Here is a 21,926-nt window from a genome sequence, read left to right on the forward strand (position 1 = left end):
GCCACCAGCAGCTGTTAAGCACACGAAGAAGGAGCTGTGATTTTCATTGTTCATTCTGATTTGTACAATTTGGGTTAGTGAGGACTATGATCCTACCACATGGAACTACTTAAAACAATAGTCTGGCCTCAGACATATGCAGTTTTTTGGTATTTTCTCTTGTACTTTCTCTTGGAACAGGTATAATTTTTCTCTCTCCCTATTCCCCCCACTCCTCGCATCAATTTCCCACAGATACATGAACAACTTGTCCATGCCTGACATAATTTAACATACTACTGAGTCAGCAAGGAATTAGACTCTGCTTTTGTACAACATGTCTCATGTTCTGTACTCACTAAAATTATTGGAGTACCCAGCGTGACTGCCTTAAGGATTCCTGGGGGTGATTTTCTCACCGATTACGTGATCTGGGTTCAGCGCTTTTTTCCACTACAGCTGTCAGAATTGTCCTGTGATCCTGAAACCACTTGGTCAATTGAGCATCTGTTAGGCAACCTCTGCCTTGCCAAGGGTCTTATGCTCTTTGTTATGTACTATTTGGAGCTAAGGAGAAAGATGGGAAGTGTCTATCATATGTGTGGCACCAGCAAAAACTTGTCAATCGGTTACTTGACCCCTGATCTACCAGGGATCTCTGAAGGAGAACATGGATTTCTATTTTATAGCAGATTAAATGTTGGCTTTGCAGAACTCTTTTTTCTCTCTTGGGTTTATTGATAATTTCACTCTTGTAAACAGGATATGGTACTCAGATGCTTTGTTAGGATTTCTAAAATGCTGCGACCCCACTAAGCAGAAACCAGTGGCACTTACTGTATTTGCTTTGCATATGTTCTTAAAGATTTGCATATATTCTAAAAATATCAGTGTTGTTTTGTTAAAGAGAAGCTTCCATTGGGTGAAATGCCAGGGATTTAATTTACAAGAGTTTAGCAGAGGCATTGCTGTAGATTAGAGAGGTGGAAAATTGTAAAATGATGACATGGGTGGCAGAGAATTCAAGAAAAATGTATTACTCTGAGCAAAGTTAAATAGAAATGTCTTATTTTAAAAATCAACTGAAAAGACTCACCAGTGCAGAATATATATATATATATATATATATATATATATATACACACACACACATAACCTTCAGGGTGACAGTGAGTCCTATGCAAAAAAGCTCTGGTAGCTGAGTGCATTAGGGGCCTTGTTTTGCTTTTGCTTTGATCCCCAATGCAGGAGAAAATCTGTGCCATATATTCCTACTTAGTATCTATCCGATACAGTCCAGAATAAATAGCATTTGTCTGGAATGTAAAATCACCTCTTAATTAACTTTTGCACCAGCATACACATTCCTTTTACTTCCTCAAGTGTGAATTAACATAACTCAGGCTGGGATTTTCAAAGGAGCTTTGGTGAATTAGTTGTCTAAATCCCATAAAAACTAATTCTGAACAGTATTTCTTTATCGTGCAGATATTTGAACTCACTGTTAAGTAAAATGCAGTTTTGCAATTTTATTTTAGTTACAGCCCATGCTGGCTATTTCAAATGATTTGGACAATGAATTTGGTAAATTAATTGTAAAAGCCTCTAATTGTTTTCTATAGTTCCCCTTATGTATTTATCATTAAGATATCTGTCAACTCTGGTTAACTGTATTTTCTTGCTGTATTTCTAAAAATAAAAATAGTATCTTATCCAGAACTCTCCACATGAACAAAAAACTGAATCAGCAAAAGAAAAATGTATGTTATAATTTTTCATTGATAAAATAATCTGACTAAGAAATAAGATTAAGGATGATAACTAACACATAAGGGAAAGGCTAGCTCTTCTATTAATTGCTTTCAACAAATAAGCTTCCAAAACATCTGTTTGTCACTGACAGACAATGTAGAATTTAAGATACTTTGAGGGTGCATGTGTTAGCTTGGAGTTCCATTGGAATATAATGAAGATGGAGATGACGGCAGTAATTCAGTGGAGACATTAGAAGAAATGCGTGGTTAGAGGCTAGGTTAGTGTCTGTTAGAAGGGAGCAGGGAATTTTATGAAACAATGTTATGTCAACCATAAGAGGTCTAATCAGAAAAAAGAAATTTTCCAGTGCCTTGAGGCTGTGGCAAGTGAGTCTTTGTGGGCTTAGAAAAGTGATATGAGGTGGTCATGATAACTAAAATCTGGATTGAAAAAATCTGGAAACAATCTGGATTGAAAGTTCAGCATTATACTTGAGTTTTCTCTTTTCAGTCTTTTTTTGCCCCTATTTTTCTATTGTGTTTAGTTTCCAGAGAGCAGCTTCAGCTATTGTCTCTGAACTAGACAATAAAGGGAAAAAGACCCCCAAAGTCTTGTTGTTGGGTTTGTTTTGGTTGTGGGTTTTTTGTTGTTGCTTTTTTTAGAATTCTCTTTCTATGGCCTCTCACAATAGAAGCAACTAAGAACAAAATACGTATTCCCAAGATTCAACACTTTTTCATATTAAAAATATGGTAGGAACTGTTCTTGTAACACTGACATCAGCCCCAGCATTCTCTTAGTAAGTGGGTGAACTCAGACTCTGAAAACTTGGAAATAAATCACATACTTCCATCTACTAAATCCTTGAAGTCTGGATTTCACAGTTGGGTTTAAAACATTCTGGGGAGATGGGTTTGCTTAAAAATAAGACTTGAGGGCTTTGTTTTGACTCAGCACATGTATTCAGACAAAAATTCCAGATCTTTCAAATTCTGCCAGGCACACTTTAAAGCCAGGAAAATGGCGCTTTGTTGTGTTTACAATTTAGTGTTATTGTTATTTACAATTTGCTTAAATCTGATGGTGTGTTCAGTGCTGTGCAAGACATAGATTTCATGCCACCTAGCCTGAAGAGTTTATAAAATAGAGAACAAAAATAAACATCTCCAGGGCTTTAAATTAAAGGAAAAAAATTAAACTAATATTCTCTATGGTACAAGAATTCATTTGAATTCACTCAAGCAAAAAGATAACGTCAACATTTAACTGTGTTTAGTTACAAATATCTGACTGGAGAATTAAAGGGATGAATAGTATTTGGCTTTTAATAAAATCCTCCATTCTGCATAACCTCATTCCTTTCTTGATTCTACACCCCTGCCCCCCCAAAAAAAAGGCAGAAAAACTGGAAAATGTTACTACATCACATCCCTTTTTATAATCATATCTTTCTGCTGAGGGGAAAAAAAGGCACAGCAGGAACTTTGAAAGATATTCTTAATTTATTACAAAAGTTTTAAACAGTGAACAATGAAGTTAGAAAATGTATTTAATACATATGTGCAACGAAACCTTGCATACTATAAAGACTTCTTATTTAAAACAACTCACACCCCTATAATCATATCATTAATTATACTTGGACAAATTTAGTGTTTTTCTGCACCTCTAACACAGTGGCAAGGAATAGAACAAGGATTTGCAGAAATTACATATCCCAGTATTTCTGTGATGGATATTTTCTTTCTCAGTGTATTGCTGCCAGATAAAAAAGGAATGGAATTTTTATTCAAAAGCTGGAACCATCTGATCATATGAAAATCACAAAAAAATCAAGTCTAAAAAGTATGCTCGAAGAACAAATGCCTTTCCTTTTTTTCTCCCTGGGATTACTTGACAACCTAACACATGCACCCTCAATGTGCTCTGCTTGAAAGTCAGAATGAAAAATCTGGGAAAAATCACCACATAGAGTGTAAAAGAGTGATGCGAAAGGATGCTCTGAGCCCCAATATCTACGGTTGCACATAGAAAGGATTTATCCACTGTGTGAAGAACAAAATACCCCAGGGTTTATTCCAAGCATATACCTCTTACCACAAAAAAGGCTAAGGCAGATCAAATCCAAATGTTTGGGCAATGAGGGAGGACTTTACTCTGAGTTTTACCTGTTTCATAAAGCAGTAAAGACCAAAGTAGAATTGTGTAACCTTAAAAGAGGTTATGTTGGTGGCAAAATACCCTGCCACCAACATAGGATATTGCCAGAGAGATTAGAAAAACTTTTTTTTTTTTAACTAAACAAGATTTAATTTTTCTATGTTCTTGAATCAGGGATATTAGCCTCTTGATATTTCTTTTTGATAACAGAAAATCATCGCAGTCTATGATGATAAACATTAACTTAGTGCGCATTAAAATACCTATTACAGTTGTTGATTTCATCACAATCAGTAACTGAAGATCTCTGACCCTGTTCATGATGTTTGTCTCCATCCATTTAATTTTCATTGAGTTATGGGAAAGACAATGAGTGTAGGGCTGGGAATTAGGACTCCTGAGCTGTTTCCAGATCTGCAGTGCTTTTTATGAGCAGCCTTGCTGGAAGGTATTTGCAAGTGCTCAATGCTTTAAATTCTGATTTGTTGGGACCAGTGGGTGCCCAGCCTCTGCAAATGCTAGGCCTTGATGCTTGGTGAACTTCAGTTTCCTCAGCTATATAATTTAGACCATAATGTGTGCATGCCTCACAGAATGAGTAATTAATTAATGTTTCCAAAACATGTGGAGAGCCTCTGGTAAAATATACTGTGAATATGCAACAAACCCATTGTTCACTTTGGTGTGCACTTCCTGGATTCCAGCTTTCTAACCAAGCAAGATCAAGTATAAGAGAAAGTTACAACAGTTTTCAAAGTGCACAAAGTCTGAGGAAAAGTGACACATAAAAAGTGACACTGGTGATATTACACCCACATGGCAGCTGACTGGAGAAAGCTTCACTAATCGAGCACTTTGTGACTCTCATATTTTTCTGCACTGCAAGCTATTCATTGAAAGCTGCAGCCTTACTGCACGTAAACAAATCAGTATCTTTCCATAGCTGAGGGATGCCAGAAGCTGAAGAGAAAAACAACAACAACAAGACAAAGGCACATACCATCAGAAAAGAGAGAAAAAAACAAAACACCAAAGCACCCCGAGCTCCATAGCTAATGGAAGAAGTGCTTGAGATGGCTAAGTGCTTAGCTGCAAGCCCAGGGGCACAGTAGCATAGCAGGATAGAGACTCGCCATGCTTGAGTTATAACATGTGGATCTTGGCTAATATATTGTTAACACAGTGCTGAAGGCCAAATTCTCTCTCAGTAGTACAATTTGAGCTGAACAGTGCCCTGAGGACACAGAGGTGGAAGGGGCAATAGCCCAGCACATTTTTGAAATGTTATGAAAATAAGCGAGTGTTGCTCATGTTGGGAACTGCTCTCAGGAGAAGATTACACAAATATAAAAAAATGAGTTGTTGAGCTCTCCTAGAGCAAGTAATTAGAAACTGCAAATCATATCTGGCTCTTTGGGGTGTCTTTGTACTACAGATAGAAGTGCCTTTATAATGCAAGTGTTAAAAGAAATTCAGAAGCCTTTTTCTGCCTTCTGCTCATATAAGGCCTGATCATCAATGAAATGAATATATAGACTAAGACTGGATTTAGCAGCTTTTGAATTAAAATCCTACTGCCAGGAAGAACTGCACAGAAGAAACACTGTAAGAACAGTGTACTTCAGCAGAGAAGTAGGCTGAAGAAAAATGTGTAAATAACATTGAGTCTGTTTCTGGTAAATATCTAAGTGCTTCTCCTGCTGTCATTCATTCTCACACTGAATTTCTTTCTCTCTTGTACATTGTGCAGATTTGTTAGTTAGGTACTACTTGTTCTAACTCTCTTTACAGTTATATTTTAAAACAGAAAAAAAATTAATTTGGACTATTCAGTAAAACTCAGGGAATCTTTACAATGACTGCTATTTAGATTCTGCAGAAAATACAGATAATTATTTCTTACAGATGGCTTATCAACTCTTAAGATTTAGATAAATATTTTATTTGCTATTTGATGATCTGTTAAAGTGCCTGAGAAATTATCTACTTTTTTCCACCTACCTCCTACTCGTGATGTATGAATGAAAAAATAGCTTTTTTCCTCATCTGTTGTAAAAGACATTCTTCTCATTTACAAGAACCAAAAGAACAAGAAGAAGGAATGAAAATCTGAAGAGAGTGTATGAAAATGAGTCAACCGTGTCACATTTGCGATCACTTCACAGCACACTGAATAATAACTCATACCACCTCTTTTTTTTTTTCCTTTTTTTTTAGCAGTGAAACATAACTCTGGACTAGTCTTTGCACAGGATGGAGTTTGGCCTCATACATAGAATGTTGCCAGTTTTGCCTCACATTCCTGCTTGGGAACACCCCTTTCCCCAAACCAAAGGGTTTTTTGAAGGAACAGGAAGGGTGGTCCAGGGTCACTACCTAATGAGTCACACCTGCCTTGACAGGCCCAGGATAATGAATGTTATTAATTTTTTCAAAGACATCTTTAAATGATGACTTGAAGACAGTTAACACAGGATCTACTTTCTGGAAGTAGATAATTATTGACTTTTAATCTAGCAATATATAAATACAGCAGTGCAGCACGATCTGGCTTAGACCTAGTCAGTCAAATATAGGAAAGGGCTCATATTTTTAAAAGTTTAGGTAGGAAATCCTTAGGTTGTTGAGGCAGATTTTTCACTGTTGGACACTTTGCAACACTGGGTGTTTTTCTAAAGAGTACAATGAACTTCAAGCTGAACTTGATGCTGCAATGATGCTCTGTGTGCTTGTCTTAGAGAAGAGCTCAGACATGAGAGTTTCTGTTCCTAAAATACATGAAACAAGAACACAAACAGAACCCTACCACTCTGTATGTTTGTTTCAGTGGAGTTACACTAAAAGATATCATGGCCATCATCAGTTCAATCCAATTTAGAAAATGGTCTTTTGTGGTACATTTGTTTAAAAAACATTTATGTCTGATTTGCTGCTTTAACTTGGTAAAATGTGTTTGTGTCAAGTTTCTTAAAAACTTCTTCAACTGCTGTTAGTGAAAAGAAGTTAAAAACAGAAACAGTATATCCTAGAAATGGAATTTACCCTTTCACCTGCAGTATTTCTCTGGGGGTTTTTATATATAGTCTTATTTGTTCTAAATAAAAAACAGACTCTCTGGCAAAATCTTATGACAAAATTCCAAAAAATTCACCTCTTAAAATTTGGTAGAGAACAAATCTTGTTATATACATTTCTGTATAAAAGGCATTATTTCCTTTTGTATTTGCTTATTAATCTGGAACAGAATGGCAGGAAATTATTACAGTACATAGTAACGTGAAGAGGACATTTATCCAGATTTCTGGCAAGGAGTTCAGTGATAAGAGAGAATTCTCATAGGAGATATCATCAGAACCAAAATGGGAAGGAAAAAGTCTTATAACCATTTAGTTTTTATTTAAATATTTTATTTTAAATTTGATTCTGAAAATCGTAGATAATTTCAGTTTCCTAGGAAACCTATCTATTGAGATGATTTATCACTGCTTGTTATTTTGTCATCATTCATGCCAGTGCAAAGTGAGTTAAAATACTACTTGCTTTGTGGTAGCATGAACATGATCTAAATATGAGTTTTGCACAAGTGCACAGCAATGAATAATCATGCTTTTGGGAAAAAGTTGTTATGCTGATGATTATACAGACTTACTGGAGACACAAACAATAAGCCTTGAGGGTTCTGTTTTGGAGATGCTGTGTTGAATGCTTGCAAGGCCTTAGCCTCAGAATGGCTAGAATTAACTTTTAGTCTTCCTGTCTCTTAGTTTGAATTGTCAGTTGTCAATTAGTTTTCAAGCTTATATTCATGAAGTGCATGGGAAATAATAACAGCAATTTTAAAGCTAGGACATCTGCCTATATCTTTACATGATAGTATGTTCCTAGAAAATTTTTAAGGAATAATAAATATTTTAACACCAAAAGCCAATTTTAATTCAAAGAAAACTAGCAACAGAGATGTTTAAAATTGAAAACTTAGAGTCACTCAGGAAGAACAGTGATAAAGGTCTTATAAGGAGTTTCTTACCCACCCTAGGACTTTGTGGAAGATCCTCATTTCTAGTCAGCATTATAGCTTTCTAAGTGGCACCAAACTATACTCTGTAGACTTCAGTTTCTTTGTCTTCTGTGAGGCTGTCTGCACCCAGTTCCCAAGTCCTTGCTCTGACTGTCCTATTTGGCCCACCTTGTAGCCTTGAGCAGATAGGAATTGTGTAAGTGCCTGACTCCTGTTCCACGGCACTCCACCTCACCCTGTTGCTCGTTTTGGGAAGAGAGACATAATTACTGAACAAAGGTAGAGCAAACAAATAAAACCCTCAAAATAAGCACATTCTATTATAGTAATTGCTAAAGTTTCTGGCCCTAGTTAGTCATTGAATCTTTCTTGCAAAACAAATTGAAAGAGTCAGTTGAGTTGTGATGTCTTTCTCTCCCAAAATATAACAGTTATGGTTAATTCCCTCAAATTTGGAAGCCCTGTGTCCTTCCTCTTCTACCAAACCAGGAAAAGTGGTATTCAACATGGTTTCTCATCATTTAGATAACTTTTTTATCTTTTTATTGTAAGGTACCGGCTGTTTCATGATACTCTGGATTTAGCATTCCTGTCAGAGCTGGTCCAAACATTCATATTCAATGATGAACACAAATGTTTAATGATCAGGGTGTAATAAATTTTTCTCTTTTATTGTCTTTTTTCTAAGGTGAAAACAGGGATATTTACTGTGATAGTCTCTGTTTTGTGGTAGATGGTAAGAAATTCTTGGAATCAAACTCTGAAGGTGGAGGAATCCAGTTCTAGGTACAGGAATGCCTTAGTTGAAAAGTTGCTGCCAGCTTCTACATTATAGGAGTTGCATGGTTTTGACTACATCAAGAAGCAGAAAAGAAATTAAGAATGTCACAAAAACTAGGTAGCTTCTTTTTGAACTATTACAAAACTTTCAGTTTTAGATTTAGACGTGAATATACGGTGCATTGTCTTAGTAGCCAGGGTAGAGGAGGCATTTAAAATAAGGCTGAAGGAAAACTACCAAATTCAGGAAAAAATTCAGGTTAAGATCGGGTTCTCACTTGAAATTTAATAGAAGGATCTTGAAATTTAATAGAAGGATGAACACACTGGTGTAAACTAGAGTTGCTCAATTGGTTTAAACAGAGGAAAGCAAGGGCGTGTGTTGCACTGTGTTGTAAATCCACGTTCTTTTCTTCTTAAAGGGCAAGGCAGCTCTTACTCCTAATCTGAACAGGAGAGTTTATTCAACTACGCTGATACAGTCATAAGAAGTGACATGAGAGTTCAGAATTTATTTTCTGTTGAGGCAGGATGCTTTCTATTAGGTGATGTGTTACTCGTGCAGTGTAGAAAACTACCAAAATTAACTGTTGAGGCTTTCTCCCTATTCTGTATTCTGCTGCCATTCATCTAATCTTGCCAAGTCAAACTTTGCCTTGCTTTTAGCTTTTCTCAATGCTGATTGAAAGATGTTTTCAATGAGAATTGCTGGTACCAACAAGTTTGGCTGTAGTCCTAATGTAATGCTTTTGCTGAAGTGACTCAGCAGGCGAATCCCTTTAACAGATATTAAATGTCAGCCTAGGAGACAAATAGCCCCTGCTGAAATCAATATCTGCTAGTATAGCAGTCATTTAATGGTATTAATTAAAACAGCAGGCTGCTTCTCCCACAGAATTAGACAAAATCCATATAAGAAGGTGATCTCTCTATATCCTCTGCCTTTGAAATTTTTAAATGTTAAGGCAGGTTTATTCAGAATTGAGCTTTTTTGACAAAAAACTGCATTTACAAGCTGGATGTTTATAAATGTCCGTAATAGGTGTATCCCTGTGTAACATGATGAAAATGTCAAAATCTGACAAAAGGCTTAGCATTCCCACATACTAATAAGCTGTGTTTGGATTGAAAACAAGTGGAGAACAACCATGAAATTCTAACCCACTGACAAAAATAACAACAAAAATAACATCTCAATGATTTGAAGAATATTTAAATTATGTATTCTTAAGGTTCTGATTACATATCCCAGCCAAAACCAAGACATGTGTGTATTATTTTAATGGAAGAAGTGTTATTTCAGTGTACATTCTGGTTGGCAGTTTTATATGCAAGAATAAGATATTATTATTAACAATAATAAATATAAGGTGAAAAGGTAACGGTTCCTGTTTTTATTAGCTCATATCACCCCAGGAAGCTGAAATTGTAAGAGATGAAAAGAAAGTCAGTGATATTTATAGGTGAATTAGGAGGGACACACCCCCACCCCATGTTTGCTTATACCTGCCACCAAGATTCCAGTTTTCCTAATTCAAATTGGAAATAACTTTAAGGGTGTTGATAAGTGTTTGAGTGGAAGTGACAGCTCCTTTAAAGGAACACATGATTCAGTCTTTATCCAAACCCCAACCAATTAAAGGCGGCAGAGACACTACTGGGCGGGGATGGGGGTGGAGATAAGGAAGAGTGTTGCAATTACAGATTTCTTAATTACGACCATGAAATCAGAAGGATCCTTTAAGTTCATGAACTGTACTGGACAGGAAGGGTTTTGTTTTCCATTCTAGAAGAAACTTGATTTAAGTACTTCAAATGATTAAGGCCTTATATGAGGCCTGCAGGGCACTGTAGGACTTTCTTTCTTATGTTTTGTTTCTTTGGAAATGGAATTAGTATTTCTTGAACACAAGAAAGGTAATCCAAGCTGAAGTTGAGAAAAAAACCCTTGTCTTAAGTGTACAGCAAAACTATTATTTGGAAAGAGACAGGTAGAAAAAGGAAATATCAGCAGAGACACAGATAGCCCTTATTTTCTAAGGCCTGATTTTGAGAAACTAAATAATGGAGTGCTAGAGACTAAAGTACCCTCCCTTGCACTTGGCTTGTGGGTGAAGTTCTGCAGGAATGGTTTTCTGCAGCTTTGGTTTTCTTTGATCTTCTGTCAATGGAGTCCTTTCATTAGTATAACAGTCCCTAAAAATTGTGGCATTATTTTAATATTTGGTGGTTGAAGTGTAACAAATTCTATAACACTATTGTGTGCATGCCTTGAATAAACATGACATATGGTGTCTTAATAAGAGTCGCATGATATTTCTGAAAATCTTTCTAATGTAAGTAGGAGTCATGGATGTTAAAGAGTATCAAAATTTAAGTCAATTTTATGTAAAGACCTGAATATGGATAAGTATCATGGAATTGTAGAATAGTTTGGGTTGAAAAGGACATTAAAGATCTAGTTCCAACTCCCTGCCATGGTCAGAGACACCCTTCACTAGACCAGGTTGCTCAAAGCCCCATCCGACCTGACCTTGAATACTACCAGGGTTGGGGCATCCACAACTTCTCTGGGCAAGCTGTTCCAGTGTTTCACCACCCATTTCTTCCTCATATCTACTATAAATCTGTAATCTTTCAATTTAAAGCCATCAGCCATTGTCCTAGTTATATATGATTTTACATTGGTCTGAAAAATTTGCTTTAATGTCCAATTTATACCTCTTACCCTTCAGATAAAAAAAAAATCCTTACTACTAATTATACATGCAAAAGGCTTATGAGAAGCACCCATGTATAGGAAGACTGAAATGAAGCTAACAGGAAAATTCTATATCAGATTACAAATTTGAGACAAAGTCAATTAAGTCATTGTGTTAATGAGAGGAAGCCCTTATTGAAGTGATAACTTTGATTCCTTGAGTTCAATAAAGCTGTAATTAATTTGGGTTCAGCCTTCTTTGCTGGCTGAAATTTGAAACAAAACTTTTAAACAGAAAAGTTATGGGAAAGCAATTTGACCTGTCTGTTTACCTTCCACATATCAGGTTAATTCTAAAGCAAGAGTGACTGTTGTATAACTAATAAGAATTTAGTGAAATTATTATGACTCAATGCTTTAAATTATACTTAGAAAAGCAATTAGAAGTCATTGAATTAATGCATGCTGTTTAATAGCTGACCTGGCCAGGCAATTTGTAGTCTGAGATTAGAAAAGATCACTAAACAGTAAGACTTATCTGCCCGTCAGACTGATCTCATTAATAGTGATCAATATGTCTTTTCCCTGATTGTAAGTATGAGAGAGTAAAAGAACATCCACACCACTGTCAGGGAGAGAAATTATACATAATTGTTGGAAGAATTTACTAAAAATTCAATGAGAGTGATTCTGACAATTGAAATATACGTAAGGATAGACTTATAACTGGTTAACAGGGAATAATTACCAAAAAAAAGAACTCACAACTCCTTAAAAACTCCGACCAAAATATGAGGAATCTGGGCCCAGATTTCACCTCTCTCTTGAAGAACTAGTTTCATTAAAAACAGGCTGTGTTCTGCTGACAGACAACATGTTTTGTGTCAAAAGCCACTACAGAGATATTAACTTATCAAAATTTTTTGACCAGTGAAAATGTTCCCAATCCATTACAGTAATCTGAGAACATTATGATAGTGTGGGAACTGTCACCGTAAAGTAAGGTAAAGTAAAACTAACACATTTATACATAGAGATTTCTAGAGGAGACACTCATATTTGTCATTCCTACAGGAAGAAATCCTGATGGTTTGCCCTATTATTCATCATCTAACTTGCCATTGTTAAATCTAGCTGAATTTGCAAAAGGGTAGATCATCTAATGATGGACTATTTTCCTCCAAAGTCAAAAGTAATCCAAGGACAGGGCATTGTGTCCTGGCAGAAGGTTTAAATGTCATCCAGTTTTGAGAGGATTGTGGTTAATGAGCACCAAACCCACCTACTAGCCACATGAAATGGCAAAGATTCATAAAATAGCAGAAATCAAAAAGTATAAAAGGAGTCTTTCTTCTTCTTTCAGCAGGTACCTAGAATGAGCTCTGTATTTTTTTTTCCAGGATAGACTCATTCAGGAAGAAAAAGTGAAACTTTTTATTCACTAGTGGGGCCAAACTTGCTTAATGCTTGCCAAACCTTCACCAAGCAAAAAATTGCCAACAGTGATTAGAATTGCAATGGTAAGAGATATAATGTTCTGATTGCTTGAATGTTTTGTTTTTATTAAGGAGGTAGGAAAGAGCATTATAAAATAAATAATCAAAATAATAATAAGGCCCACCTATACCAAACATTGTCCAGCATGTGACAAGAATGAGATTACAAGAGGAAGGCAAAACAGTAATGGCATGAAAGCAGAACTGCATTGGGAAGAATCTGACCCCAGATGCTGGCATGTGCACTCAAAAACTGGCAGTCACGCACACCACTTACTCTCTGTGGTATTGCTCCATCCATATGCTGAAGTAAATTTATTACTAACAATTATGGAAACAGAAGACATAAAACTCCTCATCTTGTTGGTTAGGGAAAATACTGGGAATATTACCTTGTTTTAGACAGTCCTATGAACAAAGCTTCAGTACCCTAAATCTGGTTGTATTACAACAACTGACCCCACTATGGGCAAATGATTGAAGCGCAGATAAGGCAAAGTGCGGGGAGCTGCTTTTCTCAGTAAAACATGTAGATTGAAAAAACAACACCACTACTGCTTCACTAATAGTTCAACATCACATATTTTCTCCTTGACAAATTGTGTGTGTAAGGTATTCCAGTGATTGGGGACAGTAAAATAATAATCTAGCTTTTAAAACAAATGCATTGTAATGTCTCTCTGTGTGTGCATGTGTATAGATAAGTCAGTATGAACATATGTGTATATATATGTATGTGCATATAGAGGTTTTTTTTAACAGTGTTTTGGAATTTGCATGTAGAAGAATCATCTATGTAAAAATAAAAATTTCACTCTTTCTATTACTGGGAGGTGAATATTCAGATAGATAGATCCCCCCCTCAGCCCCTCTCTGGTTCACTGAGAGAGATTTTGACAGCAAGAATTAGGACCAATTTCAATCTTAACTGATTCACATCACTTCTGGATTTTGTCCCAAGTGTATAAAAATAGAAAATTATAATAGGATTAGATTGCTGCACTTCCCTGTTTATTAGCCATTATTACTCATTGTATTGTTTGTTTCATTTGTTTGTTTTTCTTTTGCTTCCTGACAAGACCATTGAAGACTGCCTGCAGAGAAACCACTTACTCAAATTGCTCCTTGTGGAGGGAAGGCAGAGTTTTAGAAATGAAGCTTGGAAAGCTAAGCGGCAGATTTTACCTTCTTTTCTATGTGGAGAAGGTTAATTGACTTTGTTGCCAGTTCTGTCAACAGCTGGGAATGAATTCACTACCTCTGTGCAAATTTCAGGTTATGAATAAATAGAAGATGATGGCTTTAACTCAGGATTATGTGATTATTAATGTTATTTGGCTACAAAACTGGCTTATCCTAATACCCCATACAAATTATATGCCTTATTCTGTTATAAATAGAAGATTTAATTGATCAGTGAAAAATGGAGGCAGGCAGTAGAGGAAGCAGCTGTGGTGGCTGAAAGAGGATCAACATGAGCTGCAGGAGAATGCTGGTAATGCCATCCCAACCTTGCTGCCAAAGTGTTTTACCAACCATTGAGGCTAAAGGTAGACTCTTACAAGTGACAGGCAAGCAAGCTTACTCTTACCCTGTTGAAAGACCATTATTTTCTCCTACCGATGCACTGCAAAAGCCTGAAACTTTAGATTCCTAAGGTGTCTTGAGTGTCTAAGTAAGTTCAGAAAGGTTTCCTGAGATGCTTTCCTGAGTACACAAATAGCATTTTAGGCTACCAAGTGCTTGGTTAAGTGCCTGCCTTTGAGCTGTGATGAAATTAGACCAAGAGGTTACAGAAGGCTTTGCTTTAGATTTGCTTGCTTGAGAGCAAAGTGGAGTTAGCAACTTTAAGGCAAAAATGTTCACCAATAATTGAAAGAGCATTATGGCAAACTGACATATTTTTCTAAAGCTCTGTGTGTAGTCTTTTAATTATTCATGTTATTAAATTGAGTAGCAATTAGTGGAAGTATGCTTTCTGTTTCTCAGTACTATCAAATCCATCTTGAAAAACTTTACATCCCTGTTCCCTTTTTTTCTGAAATAACATTGGATTATCTCTGGATCCAAATTCCTGGCCTTCAAGCATCATGAGTGAAATGATAGATGACTCCTAAAAGATAGTTGACTCTTGAAAGCTGAGGCATATTTGGCATAGAGAAATGTTAAGAAAAAGAAATTCTTGTCTCCCTGTGTTAAAGGGTACCTTCTGCTAGGTTAATATCCAATATATTACCAGAAAACACTCTTATATAACTAAGAACAGATATCATACTTTAATTTGACCACAGTTTGGATATAGTACATCTAGTTTAATTATAGGATATGGATAATTTTTTTCAGTGTTTCTGCCAACCTGAACTCTACACATCAGCAGATTTATATAAAAATCTTATTTCTGTCATCTATGCCTGGCATATATGCTTACTTACATGTCTTTTACTGTGGGTAAATTGTTTACAGTCAAGGGATCTTCACTGCATCCCGTCTTCACTGCTCAAGAACTGTTGTTATACCGGGCCTGTTTTTCTCCAGACTACATTATCATGTTAGAGTTGTAAATACTCCATTTTCCATAGGATAACTGCTTGTTATTGCTTTCTATATAAAAAGTTGCACTACACAAAGATAAACAAAAGCAAAACAATTTAGCCATACACTCATGGTCAATACAAGAAATTGCTGTCACAGCTGAACTAAGTAAGACAAAGCTGTAGGCAGGTCAAGAAAAGTTCAGACAGAGCAAGCCTGACAATCCTCAGTCCTGAAGCCTCGTAATTCTGCATGAAGCATATGGCCTGTCAGCAACGGCAATACAGCATTACACGGTTACCTGGTTACATAATCTTTTATTTATTTCTCTTTTTGTAGCATCTTGCCTGAGACAGCAAAGAGAAAGCTGAACACTCATATAATGATATTATACAGAATCGGGTCATTATTCTGGGCGGAGAATTCTCAGTAATTTAGTTGCTGAGTAACCGCAAAGTCTATAATTGCAGCTCATCACCAGCGTAGTCTGTCTCTGATCGGTCTGCATGTTAGTATTACTTCTTTCAGGTATACTACTATGGCAGGACACCACTCATTTTTCTAATAGGGGGAATAGTCCCAAATGTACTCACTGGAACTACTAAGAGTAGATAAAGTTAAAAAAATGCCAGAAATGTGTTCACAATAGTGAGAAAACTCATGTTTTTTTCCCAAGCATTTCTCAGTGCAGCACAGGTTGACACCAGCCTCTGGACTGCATGCAGACAGAAAACTGCATGAGAGCACTGTGACATCCATATGACATGCTTTTTCCTCTGATGAATGCGATGACCTTTGGGGGCAAATGGACCAATCTTTCTGTTTGCAAATATTTCAGAGATCAACTTGGTTATACAAGACATCAACATAATCTGATGTCAAATGCATGAAGGGAGGTGAGGAATGGAAAACTTTGGTGACTAAAATTGAGTCACTTTTATCAGAATCCCAATGCGGTTAATTCTAGCCAGAGAACACTATGAGAATGGTGCTCCCTAGGCAGCTGTATTCATGCCTGAAGGGTGAACTATTTTTTTGCTGTTGTTTTACCTCATTGAACAGTGAGTGCATCTATTTCAAACTTACTGAAAGAAATTATTTCCAACTTACTGTAGGCAAGCCCTGACTCCTTTAACCTAGTTGTGTTAGATACTGGTAAGAATATAGTTACACTTGCCCAGAGATGAGCTCTAGCTGCAAAGTGTGTCTGAGCTCTTCTCTTGCTACATTCATGCCGTTGCTGGTGTCTAAATCAGTTAGGGTAATGTTACCTTGTATGGGTTATGATTGTCTGTAAGAATTGTGCAGTACTGTAGAGGACAGCAGGAAGGGATTTCAATCCCATTTGTTGCATTACAAAGATTATCGGCTTTAATTTGGACTACATAAGAAAGAACTGTTTCTAAATGAGTAAGGATTGGAAAGAGTAAATTTAGGACTTAGCCTGAATGAAGAAAAAAACATTTTTGGAACCACAAAACAGATGCGATCGGAAGGGACCCTTAAAGATACATAGCCCAACACCCCTGCTATTTGCAGGAACATCTTTCACTAGATCAGCTTTGTCTAGCAGAGTCTTCCAAGCTTTCAAGTACAGATGTTTCACAAGATGTCCAGGAATCATTTCCCAGAGTTTCATCCTCCCAGTGAAAATCTTCCCTTGTGTCCAATCTGAACTTCCCAACTTACGGTTTGCAACCGTCTCTTATATTTTCTTTATGCTTTGCATTGTTTTCTGGATGACATTTTTGGCTTGGTATTTATGGCCTGTAGGAGATCTGAAAGCAGTATATATTTTCTGTAGTTCTAGAGGGGAGAAAAGATATCTTTAAATGTCTCCAGAGCTGTTGCATAAACTTTTGAGTACCCATATGGAGTTCCAAATTACCTGTAATAACTCTGGAAATGCACCAGTCTGTTTTGGAGTATAGCTGGATGAAGAGTCTGTTTAACGAGCAGCAGTTGTACAGAACCAAAGCAAGATTTTCTGGTGATAAAGAATAAGATGGGGAGTAGTAAGGAATGTATTATAGTGCTGCTATACCAATAAATCAACAATCTGATCTCAACAATGATACTGTAATTCTTACTCAGCCTCAGAAAAGATACTGAATGACTATGGAGACTTCATGTAGAGGTGCAAGAAGTAGTAGAGGGAGAAACACTTTAACTCAAAGACAGTTTAAAACATAGCTATGCTTACCTTAGAAAAGCTTCAAATAATAATGAACTCAATAGTCAACCAGTGTAGCAATTTGGAGTGTCTCTTTTATCTTTTAGGACAAAAAGCAAAAGGAACTATTGCATTGGCAGTGTTGGCTCCTTGAACAAGACTTTTGGAATAAGTAGTACTAAGAAAAATATGTTACAAGGAATAAAAAACTTGGTAAATCAAGATTTGATCCCTCTCCAGCAACTGAAAACTAGAACAAGGCAAAATTATCCCTATCCCCATTCCTCAGCATTAGATCTGATCTCAGGCCAGATCCAGGACTCTTTGATCCTCTGGTATGGCAATTGAAGAAATTTTTATGCTGACCATGTGCACACACTTGAAAAGTCTCAAGATCTTCTATTTAGTTAATACCAGAAACTTGCAATATATATTGTGATAATTTATTCTCTCATCCCATCACTCCTTTTGCATCTGCTATATCTTTTATGATATAGAACAACACAATTGAAGACATTATGCTTGTTTTCTCAGTTTTTCATACTACAGATTTTCAATATGACTCCCAAGTCTGCATTTTTAAACAAGAATTTTTAAGCTTTATTTTTAAGACTTTGGTTGTATTATATTAATTTTTTTTGTGATTTGCCTAGAATATGTTCATGTCTTTTTCCTAAGTGGTTACATTTTTAGGATCCAACAATATGTATGAGTAATTTAAATTATTATGCCTCTTGTCTCCTTAAATCTGGTAGCTCTGTACTACAGCTTGTTACTTAGATGCTGCTTCTACTACTAATTAGAAACTGCAAATCAAAGCCTAATTAAGCACTTCAGCTATGAAAACTGTGCAATACCAAAGAGTAGGTGGATTAAACTGTTTAATACTTGACACAGCCTGTGGAATGAAAAATAGAACAGTGAAAGCATGTTCAAGGAATTGTGAAAATAAGGTTCAGACGGTACAAGCTAGAAATCTTTATTATGCTATATAGGTAATGCTGTTCTGTTTTTTTATGCTACCTTCTCCACAGCCTCCTTTTTAGGCATACAGATTTTCACAGTTGGCTATGTAATTTAAGAGCCAGATAACGCCTTTTTATTTTGTTCCAGCTACCAGCCCTGTTAGTGTGTATCACACTGAAGTTTTACCAGTGTTGTTTCATATTGGTTAAAAGGGATTTGAGTTAGTCTGTCCATGAGGCTGCACTCAGTGCAATCTGGACATGTTGATTTAACCTGAGATGAAAATTACTTAAAAAATGTCAATGAACTGTGAATTGAATTATAAAAGACATACTTTTCACATCTCTTGTCTTGTGGAGTTGAAATCACACCTTTAATTAAACTAGAACAGGTTTGACTAGAGAGGAAGCCTTTAACTTCAGATGTAGTATGCACCATCATGCAATCTGTCACAGAGAGCTAATGTGTTGAACTCAATGTCTCCCAGCACAATTAGTAGAAATTTCACTATCAGCTTATGAAAATACGACATATAGGCATTAAGATTTTCTTTAAGGCTGCACTACTAAACTGTGTTCCAGTCCAACGTTTATATACAGATAATTTCACAGGTAGTAGGGAATAACCAGGGAAAAAAACGGTTCCTGATACAGGGTACTCTTTCTGAATTTGAAGAAATTGTTGAAGGTGTTTCCATCTTTCGATTGTCTAGCCTACTTTAAAGCACAACATCTGCAGGATTTAGACCTGCTAACACTAGTTGAATGCTACACAGCCTTTCCACAAATATGCAAAATTTTGAATGGTTTTACTTGTTTCATGAAATTTTTCACTAGTGGAGTCCACGGAGCAGTAATTTCAGATACTCTAAGATGTGAAAATCAAATTTAAAATTTTTATTACTTGTTCTGCATGCCAGCAACATGATTCCAAGTTTGCCAGCTTTGGCACATCAATTTAACATGTTGTCAGTGAATCCAACACAGACTGCTCCAATTACAAATATGACATTCTCCAAACAGCTCCTTATAAAATGCCTTTCAATTGATAAATAATCCTTCAAAAAAACCCCCTAAAACCAAACCAAACCAAAAAAAAAACCCAACAAAAAAACCCACAACAAAACAAAACAAAACCAACAAACCATGAAGGAAATTATTACATCTTTGTGAATCAAAGGGAAAAGTAAAAACTTAAAATGGGACTCAGACTCAAGCTCTTCAAAGTGAGAAGGAAATTTGTTGAAGTTTTGGTTTGAGGTTGGATTCCCTAGCTACATGGGAATCATACAAAATAATACAATATTGCATTGTATAAACTATAACTTTTTCTTTGGCAAATTTTAAGTATTTCCATGCTGAATGTAAGGATGATCTGTGACTCTCCAGTTTTGTAGTCATCTGAAAGGTAAACTGGTGTTAGATAGAGAGCCAAAGAGACCAGGCCAAAAAACAGACAGCAACTATATTGCTCTAATTTAATACTGTTAGAATGAATACAGAAAAATTTGGTTTCATTCGAGGACATCACAAATAGTTCCTAGTTGGTCTGTGTAAATGTCCTATGCTTTTATTTGCTTAAAGCTTTTGAAGGATGCAATGCATAGTTTTCAAAAGTCAGTCACTTGAGTTGAATGAAATTCAGCTAAAAGGTGCATATAACTAGTGTAGCAAATTACAAGCAGTCACCAAACCTAAAAAATAATTTTGTTGCCCAAAGAAACAATAGCTGTCATTATCACTCTGTCTCTGTGACAGTGAACACTACCAACACTTACACCGTGAGAGAATTTTATTATAAGTCATTACCAAATTTCAGCATCTCTGGTGAGAGATGGGTACTCTGCAATTACGGCTGGGAACACCACGTAAACCAAAACAATCCAATCATGCCATAAGAAATGTAGCTGTTTCGCATGTGATTTCTATGCATGTTAAGGGGATCTGTTTTTTTTTCCAGTGCACTGTTAAACACAAATTATGTTTTCACTTTGTACCTTGTTTTGTTTCTAATAAAAAATGTGCATGTTGAAAGGATGCAAAGACTCAGCAGTCAGATAGAAAGCAAACAAAAAAGATATATGTAGGCACAATACAATAGAAAGGAAGCCAGTAATGTCTGATCTTTGTTTTCTGCTACAGTAACTAGCAAAATATATGACTATTCTTCAGATTCCCTATTAGTTAATTACGCCGTGAAATTAAGGGGAAAAATTCCATTAAGAAGTACTAATTCTCTTTTGTTCTTACTGTTCCGAAAAAATCTTTACATGATTTCACAGCTGACTTGCTCAATTTGGGCAATGTTTTTTTGCTTCTAGTTTGAATGTGATCCAAAGAAGTGTTTGTGCCTGGTACTAAGTTTTAATTGATAGGGACTTTGTACTTGAACTAAATAATATTTGAAGAAGGCCTCTTGCCTTCTGCTTTGATAATATCTAGCGAATATTTTCATTGGTATTTATTTTTATTCTCAGACCACTACTGAAAATAACAAGAAGAAATCTAATTTTGCTTTAGCACTGAATCTTTTACTGTCTGCTCCCCTTTCTTCTTACACTAAAACTGTGCTTGTACTTAATGTGTGGAAAGATAAAAAAATGTTGCTTATACCTCTGAACGTTAAGTAAAACAGCATATCTTGACTATAGAGAGACTATTTTTATACCTGTGTCAGCTTTTCCTAAATTGCTTTTCAAATATGTAATCCTGAATTATGCTTTGAATGCCCTTTCTATTTCTGCTTCTCAGTTAACGGAGTAAAGTCTCATCTTTCTTTAATAGTAACTTTGATTGGTAGAGTTCCAAATTCATCTTTGATGAGTTCTTTTAGTCAAATTTTCAGTCTTTTACTTCTGAGCTTATTTGTTCCAGTGAGACTGTGTCAGGCTTTTCTACAACTTTGTCTTTTTTCTGAATCCATTACTCTATCTGTGCCAGTCACAAAAAATGTCACTTGACTCTTCTGTCCAACTATTATCAAAAAGGCATACTGATACTACTTGAAAACATAGTGGTACTATAAGGCCTTTCAGGCAGCAAGAGAGTTTGGGGACAACCACATTTGTGGCTTACCTTTCCCTTTCTGATCCATGGTCACTCCCATCTCTGTAGGCCAAGTCCTTTGCTCCTGTTTGGGCTTGGAGCACTGAACAAATGCTGCTGTCACTCACGGCTCCACCAAAGGGCATGCAATCTCCCAACACAAACCTCTCTGCATAGGCACCTGCCTATCACCACAGTTCACCTGTCAGTTCTGAGAAGAGGTTGAACAGGCTGTTGTGAACAGAGATGCAGTATGAGAGATATACAACAGCATTGATGCTTAGTAAGGCTGGTATCTTTCAGTACTGTGCACAAATGGAAA

The 21,926-nt window shown here is 36.2% G+C and overlaps 1 long non-coding RNA gene across 1 annotated transcript in view; it reads left to right on the forward strand.

Moving 5' to 3' along the window:
• Positions 1–14,127, forward strand: part of LOC113968283 — a 31,214-nt gene extending 17,087 nt beyond the window's left edge. The window contains exons 2-3 of the long non-coding RNA XR_003534470.1: positions 12,794–12,913; positions 13,969–14,127. This is a non-coding gene — a long non-coding RNA (uncharacterized LOC113968283). The remainder of the gene's footprint in view (positions 1–12,793; positions 12,914–13,968) is intronic.
• Positions 14,128–21,926: the final 7,799 nt, after the last annotated feature.

The sequence above is a fragment of the Neopelma chrysocephalum genome, unplaced genomic scaffold (genome assembly GCF_003984885.1).
Source record: "Neopelma chrysocephalum unplaced genomic scaffold, ASM398488v2 Primary Assembly neopelma1_67, whole genome shotgun sequence".
NCBI lineage: Eukaryota > Metazoa > Chordata > Aves > Passeriformes > Pipridae > Neopelma > Neopelma chrysocephalum.